Source organism: Urocitellus parryii, chromosome 3 (assembly GCF_045843805.1).
Source record: "Urocitellus parryii isolate mUroPar1 chromosome 3, mUroPar1.hap1, whole genome shotgun sequence".
Taxonomy (NCBI): Eukaryota; Metazoa; Chordata; class Mammalia; order Rodentia; family Sciuridae; genus Urocitellus; species Urocitellus parryii.
In genome coordinates this window covers 217,580,241-217,588,460 of record NC_135533.1, presented here as the reverse complement: position 1 = coordinate 217,588,460, position 8,220 = coordinate 217,580,241, and positions in this window count along the sequence as shown.

The following is an 8,220-nucleotide window of genomic DNA, read 5'->3' as shown; positions in this document are numbered from 1 at the left end:
GGGCATGTGGCAGAGGAGCATCTCCAGCAGAGAGGCAACCAGGGAAGCTGGAACGGGACTAGTGAGGGGGGAATCGACGGAGCCAAGACCAGGTCCACTTGACCTCCTAGTCCCCTCAGTGGGGTATTCTGTAGACACCGGGAAGTGGGGTCCCAGGAAGGAGATGGCAACAAGGGAAAATCCTCCAAGCGATGTATCAGTGAGCAATTGCTGACTTACCCTCAAAACAGCCATGGGAAACGTCTCAGAGAGATCAGAAGGAGCCCCGCAGGTGGATCAGACCCAAGTTCTATGTGGTTGACAGCAACCTCAGAGAGACCCAGGAGTCTGGGTGGTTCCTATGAGACAATAATGGTGTGTGGTGGTGGTTTATCTAGCGGTGGTGATGACGCCCTGAGCATCACTGTCCTCCCGACTGGGAGATACTGGAAACTGAGGGACACCCCACTCTGAACTCGCCCCCTGCATCTCACCATGGGTGGCTCCTTGTCCGCTCCCTCCCATAGTCCCCTGGGTTGCTTCCTGGCTAACCTAGGGTGTCTCTCCACCCCAGACCTAAGCCCCCCAAAACTTATCGGCTTGTGCAATTAGATCTTGGCCCAGTATCCTTCGGACCCTGAATGTCCACTTCGGCACCCTAGATCCCAGTGTTGTAAGGATCTTTCAGCCATTGTGAGCACCTGGGACAATGAGAAGCCATCCCCGCCCTCAGCCTTCTCTCTCCTTCCTCCAAACCATCCCTCTGCTCCTCCGGTTCTCAGGCCCAGGTTCTGCTCTCTTTTTTTTTTTTTTTTTTTTAATATTTTTTAGTGTTGAAGGACCTTTATTTTTTTTTTATTCATTTATTTATATGCAGAGCTAAGAATTGAACCCAGTGCTTCACACATTGGAGGCAAGCGCTCCACCACTGAGCCACCACCCCAGCCCCTCTGCTGGTCCTTAAACCCTCTCTTCTCATCCTCAGGAGCCTGCTGACAAACCCCTCCCTACCGCTCTCCACCTTCTGCTCCGACTCCTCTCCTACTTTGACTCCTGCACCTACTTTCCGTCCACCTGCTACTCACGCTCGCTGTCGCACAGCCCCCTCTACCCAGCCCGCACCCCCGCTTCCCTTTCAGGAAGTAGCGGGGTCAGGGAGTTGTTTGGGTACACATCCCTTCTCCCTTAGTGACCTCTCCTGAATCAAAAGGAGGCTAGGGTGTTGAGGGCCACAGCCCAGTCGGGAAGACACTGGCATTCTGCCAGAAGAGAGTGGTTGAGAGCTGAGATGATGATGGTTGTGTTAAGCTGTGCATTCAGTTGTATATGGACCCCTGCTGTCCGGCCCTAGGGTGGCTCCAGAATTGTGAGGCCCCGGGAATAGGGTGGTCCCTGCTGCCTGGGGGGGGGGGGGCGGCTACTTTGGAGTTCCCCTGGAGTTCTCCGGGTCCAGTGGGGTAGGTGCGGAGCTGGAGGAGAGCCCAGAGAGTCCCCGGGGAGTGTCCCTGGAGTGCTGGTGGAGTCCAGGCAATAAAGTTTCCTGTCTGAACACACAAGTGCTTTGTGGCGGGGCTCGGTGATTTGTGCCCAGCCAGACTGCGGCACCTTCAGGATGCATTAAGGAATTCCAATATCCAACCCAATCACAGGATCCAACTTTTCACATGATCCTACCCAACACCCTCCTACCTGAGGAACACAAGTGAGTTTGGGAGCAGGGTGAGGGACAGCAGTTTTCCCAGCTCCTCCCTGACCTACATCAGGACTTCCATTGAAATGCAAATAGAAGATATCTGCTGAGCCCCCACACACACACACCAAAAACAAGTAAAAGTGTCTTTTACCTGAACTCAGACTAAACCAAAAAGTAAATTGAATGGTACTTTACTAACTACCAGCCAGTCATTTTTTTCTAGGAACTTTTTTCCCTAAATTCCATAATTTAAACTCATAATTTTGGTCCTCTGCACCTAGGTCAATGTTTTTCTGATCAGTCCTATTTTTATTCAACTATGGAGTTTTTAAACAGCTGTAACATTGCAATGGAGACTCACCTGGGAAAAGCTACATGGCCTTTACTTTTGTATGTGTCACACTGTGTGTTGTGTTGTCTGCCCATATATGTGTGTGTGTGTCCGTATGTCGTGTACAAGATATCAACATTGGCAGGTTGAAAATGAACGCTCATAAATTAAAATGGATCCAAATACCTTTAATTCACGATTTAAGAAGTTTCAATTAAAATGGGGTAAAGAGATGAAAGTAAAGATGTCTTTAAAATTAAACTTAAGTCTCTCTAGGTGGTCAAAGAACTAATAAAATATTGATGTCTATGAAATGTCTAATATCCATTGTTTCTAGGAGTTTTCTTCAACAAGGAAGAAATGGCTACTGTTCGATACGCTTATATCTTGATAAAAATAAGTAAAGTAGATTTGACATGGGACTTCTCATAAATGTGTTTGTTAGACATCTGATTGATTCACAAGGTTAAAATGCTAACTCTTAAATATACCATCAAGTATTCCTAATTCAAATTCCATTGGGTAACATTATTGATGTTTTAATAAATTGGTAAATGAAAAAAAGGGGGGGGGTTAAAGTTGCTTTGTCATCACTGGAAAAAGGTTACTAAAAATTTCAAGTCCCAACAGGTATAAGTCTATATGTTTGAACATTTGTGTTTTCATGAAATGGTAAACAGATGTGATTCTATATACAAAGGTTATAGAAGATTTCTGTATACAAAGGCCCAAAAGTTTTGACTGTTCCAATTAAGAGTACTGTCAATAACAAAGTATTTCTTTTTATTAAAATGAAATTATTTATCTAAATTCAGAAATTTACCAGAATTGTTTCAGAATGTGAACAGAAAAGAGGGTTAACAGATGGCAAAGATGGGATGGGGTTGTGGCTCAGCAGTAGAGCGCTTGCCTAGCCCATGCAGGGCGCTGGGTTCAATCCTCAGTACCACATAAAAGTAAAATAAAGGTATTGTGTCCAGCAGATGGCAAAGAGAAATTAGAAGGTTCTAGGTATGGGAATCATATTTAATAGAAGGAAAAGAAAGTGTTTCTGGATAAGAAAGTCTTTATGTGATGAAGTAAATAAAAGGGTTTAAATAAGTCAGAAGGAAGATCTGTGTAAGTTGCTTATATATGTATGTGAAACAATCAGTCAAAGTTATTCAAGGTTTTTTCCCCTAAGGTCAAATGTTAATGTACTAATATAAACCAAAGTTTAATCTAGGTGTTAAAAGGACAAAGATTTCTTAAGACATTAACTTACCCATAACATTGTGTTCATTAAGTTTTGTTTTTGTTTTTTTTGAGCAAGTAATCTTGAAGGAATTAAGGCCTGTGATTAAACAATAACTGTTATTTTGGAATATTGTAATATTTTTTAAAGAGAGAGTGAGAGAGGAGAGAGAGAGAGAGAGAGAATTTTTAATATTTATTTTTAGTTCTCGGCGGACACAACATCTTTTTTTTTTTTTTAAAGAGAGAGTGAGAGAGGAGAGAGAGAGAGAGAGAGAGAGAGAGAGAGAGAGAGAGAGAGAGAGAGAATATTTTTAATATTTATTTTTTAGTTCTCGGCGGACACAACATCTTTGTTGGTATGTGGTGCTGAGGATGGAACCCCGGCCGTATGCATGCCAGGCGAGCGCGCTACCGCTTGAGCCACGTCTCCAGCCCCTGTAATATGTTTTTACTCTTGTTAAATTTATTTTGTATTTTCCTTATAAACTGTCTAAATGTTGCCTGTTAATGTTTTGCAGAGGTATTCCTTCAAGAACACGCAACCTGGGGCTGGGGATGTGGCTCAAGCGGTAGCGCGCTCGCCTGGCATGCGTGCGGCCCAGGTTCCATCCTCAGCACCACATACCAACAAAGATGTTGTGTCCGCCGAGAACTAGAAAATAAATATTAAAAAAAAAAAAGAACACACAACCTGATAATAAGCCATCACCTATAGGACAGATAGGATAATACAGAGGCCAATTAATAAAAGTGTCAATGACTGTAAGCTTATAGACATTGAAGTTCGAGCCCAGTACTCTTAATTTAAGACTGATGAGACTGACTTGCTGGATGTTTAAGATCAAGATTTAAAAATTAAAGTTAAATTAAAAGGGCCAAGAGAACCAATGTTTTCTTTGGCTCTTGCCCTCTGAGTCAGTCTGAATCCAGGGAACAGGGAAATCCTCTGGGGCGATTCAGGAGGCCACTGGAGAACAGGAAGCCACTCAGTGCACTTGCTATGAAGAGGACAGTCACTGGAGAAGGGAGACATCCCCGATGCTTTCAAGGGAAGCCACGTGGTCAACAAGACCTGGACCCATCCTAGCGCAAATGGCACGAGCAGAGCTAAGCAGCTGCTCTCCGGTTCCCCAAGAATGACTCCCATGGGAACTTTTAACAGCAGATAGAAACAGTCAGTTTGACCTGCTTCGTCTTAAACACGTAGCAAATCAGTTAAACCAAAACAGCCGTCCCTGAGCATTTAGAAATAATCGTAGTTAAGTGTCACTTTGGATATACATTTGTGATAGCCCCCTAAAATAAGTAAGACGGGAGGCTAGAAAAGAGAGATTCTTCGGAAGGAATGCCTAATAACTACCAAGTGAAACTGCCAAGTCAGAAGTTTTCAGTCCGTTTAAGGCCTACACATCTTCCTAACCCCCTTCACAGGAAGGATTGATATTTGCTAATGTGGGGGCTGGGGTTGTGGGCTCAGTGGTAGAGCCCTGGGTTGGATCCTCAGCACCACAGAAACATAATAAAGGCAATTGTGTCCAACTACACCTAAAAAATAAATATTTAAAAACTGGCTAACATGATTATCTAGCCCCAAGTACAGAAATGAAGGGTTCTCTACCAGACACAGAGGTCACACCCATAGAAAGGTTTTACAAGATCAGATGACATTAAGTACCTTAACAGCATCTTGAGATGACAGACATCGGTGTCATGAAAAGTTAACTGTTGTGTTTATATTCCTGATAACTCTGGGGATGTTAAGGATTTATATCCCCAAGTAAGGGCCTTGTCCTCTCCAACCTTGTTTTGGGGACAGCTTCTCAGGCCTCACACCTCCTGGCGAGAGATTCTGGGCTGCTCTCACTTAGCAGCAGGTCTTCTGGGCCTGAACAGCTCCTGGGAAGTCCCTACTCGTAGGAGCCCTGGACACAAACGGGCTATGCCGTTTGTTTCTCCAGTGGCCGGCCTGGGGTCATGGCAGGAATAACCGCCCCTTGCCTGTTGCCATCACTCTCCACTCGGCTGGTAGGGGACATTCAACAGGTAGCCAGTCCACACTAACCCTCCAGAATCAACTGGACTCCTTAGCCTCTGTGGTCCTCCCAGACCGCCATGGGCTGGACCTACTAACAGCAGAGAAAGGCAGACGGTGTCTTTACCTACAGCGCCCTGGGACGTTGGAGACAACAGCTCTCCTCTCTCAGGGGATGGCAGCTAAGCACCCCTCTCCAGGGGCACTTCCTTTCCTGACCCCTCGCCTGGTCATAGGCCTTCTGCTAATGCCCCCCCTTGCGTCGTTAGATTTGTTCAAGATCAGATTCAAAAAATCTCGAACCAAACCATGAACCAGCTGCTGTCACAGGACTTTCAACCCCTCACCAACATGGGGTGTCCAGGGTCAGCATCACCTCCCGACCCTCACCACGGCCTCAATGACACCCTGCGCCCCTGACAAGCGTCCGGATGCCGTCCCTTCCCGGCAGGAAAAAGATTGGTTTACGCCCCTGTCCCTTAAGGGGCCCAATAACAAACAAAAAAGGGAGGGATACAGGGTCCTGACTTAACACCTGAGCAGCTACCTTATAAGTTTCCCTCTCCTGTGCTTCCTTCTGCTCAACCCCCCATTAGTGACCTACCCCACGTACCCTAACCCTAGGCCAATTGCAGAAGGACACGACCCCTTGGCTCTGGAAAGCCCCAGGTGCCATCCACCTCAGCCAATCCCATGCTATTCCCACGGCCCAGCTCTGACGTCCCCAGCCTGTCCCACAGCGCCACAGCTCCAGCTCCAAAGCCCGACCCCACAAAAGCTGAACCCCGAACGTCTCGGGGCCTCTCTCCTCTTAGAGGGATGGCCTTTATTTGTCAGCTCTGACAAACTCTCCTGTGTAATCTCTGCCTGCTCTCCGCCCTTCATGCCTCGATTTCCTTTTAGACATCACCTGGGCACTGTGGGGGAAGGGCCCTCCGCCACCTGATGATCGAAAACCAAGGAAGTAACTCCCCAGGAGTAACACTCGGGCTCCTCAGCCTAACTGTGGCCATCCTGAGGCTCTGGGAAAGTGAAAGGCCTCATCCCTGTCACCATCCACCTTTGCCGCAGTCTGGCTGGGCACAAATAACCGGGAGGTCCTGAGCCACTTGTAGGTTCAAAACAGGAACTACTTTATTGCCAGAACCCAACGGGAACTCCGCGAGGACTCGAAAGTAGCGGGCACCCGAGGTAGCAGGAGCCGCCTTATTGCCGGACAGCAGAGGTTTATATACACAACTGAATACACAGCTTGCTTCAATTTAGCATCATCCAGTTACAGCACTCAGTCATTATCTTAATAATTATACACAGCTTAACTTAATTATCATCATCTTAATGGCTCACTGGCGTTACTTCTCAACCACTCCTTCTGGCAAATGCCAGGCGCTATCTTGACTTGGTTGTGGCTCTCAACACACCTTCCCCTCTCTGCCTCAGTTATCTGGAATTTTTTTTTAATATTTATTTTTAGTTCTCGGCGGACACAATATCTTTGTTTGTATATGGTGCTGAGGATCCAACCCGGGCTGCATGCATGCCAGGGGAGCGCGATACCGCTTGAGCCACATCCCCAGCCCCAGTTATCTGGAATTTTTTAAAAATTTGAGATGCGGTCTTGCTAGTCCCAGGCTAGTCTCAAATTTGAGGGGCCAAGCAGTCCCCCTGCCTCAGCCTCTCCAGTAGCTGGGACTGCAGTTGTGTGGCCCTGGGTCCAGCTTTTCCTGGAACTGCTGAAACTCACCTGGAGGACCCGCCCGGCAGTCCCCTCTGGTGGAAGGGACCTCATTTGTCTAACTCAGTCCTCTGCTTCCAGAAAGCCCCCTGGCTACCTTCCTGATGGGGCTGGCCTTCTGTGTCAGCCTGTGTTCTGTTACTTCAGCGAAATGCCAGAGGCTGGGCACTTCATAAAGAAGAGAGGTTTATTTACCTCACAATTGTAGAGGCTGAACGTTCTACAAGAACTACCTAATCTTGACAGGGCCTGCCCCCCTGACCTAATCACCCCACCTCTAAAGGTCTCCCCCATCTTCACCCTATGAGGGTCAAGCCTCCAGTACACAGCCACGGGGACACAAACACCCACACCATGACACCCCCCGTTGTTGTAATCACCATTGGTGACAATTCCCGGGTGCTCACGACAAGTCAGGTACTTTCCCAAGTGCTGGACTCATTTTCTGTGCACAATCTTCCCAGTGACCCTGCTGATAAGCTCTGTGTCCCTGTCAGTCAGGAGAGCCGCCCAGGCCGCAGGGCTCTTCAGCCAGACAACAGGAGGACACCAGCTCTCCAGAGTCTGCACTGGGAACCCTGAGATCAGAGAGGATGCCCCGCCCCCAAGGTGCCCAGGACCTAATCTGTGAATATGCTACCATTTGTGACAAAAGAGATTCTGCAGGTGGGATAATGAAGGAGACAGAGACATCCCTGCCCTGCGTCCTCAGGGGAGGGATCAGGGAGAGCCAGGTGCTGGTCTGCTGGCTGAGGAGGTGGGGCAGGAGGCCGGAAGAGGCCAGGTGGGGACTTCCTGGAGCCTACAGGAGGAGCACCATCTTGCCAGCACCTTGGTTTTAGCCCCAGAGGATTCATTTTGGAATTCTGACCTCCAGAGATAAGGATGAATCGGGCTAGTTGGGGCAATTCAGATTGTGGTGGCCATCTCCGGCCAGGCAACCCTGGGAAATAAGGCCTGCCAGCTCTCAGCGCACAGGGACACTGCAGGGACTCAAAGGTGGCCTCCAGGCCTCCCCAGTGCGCCAGGGCTGGATTCATGCCCAGCACCCAGGGCTCTCTGACGATGGGAACGCAGAAGTGCAGGTGCGGAAGCTGCTGGTCTCCAGGAGGTTGAGAGTCCACTTCCCAACAAGCCCTCTACCAGAGGCAGAGGTTGGTCCACATGGGATGGACAGGTCAGGGCGCTGCCTGGTGCTTCCGCAGCACCTACCA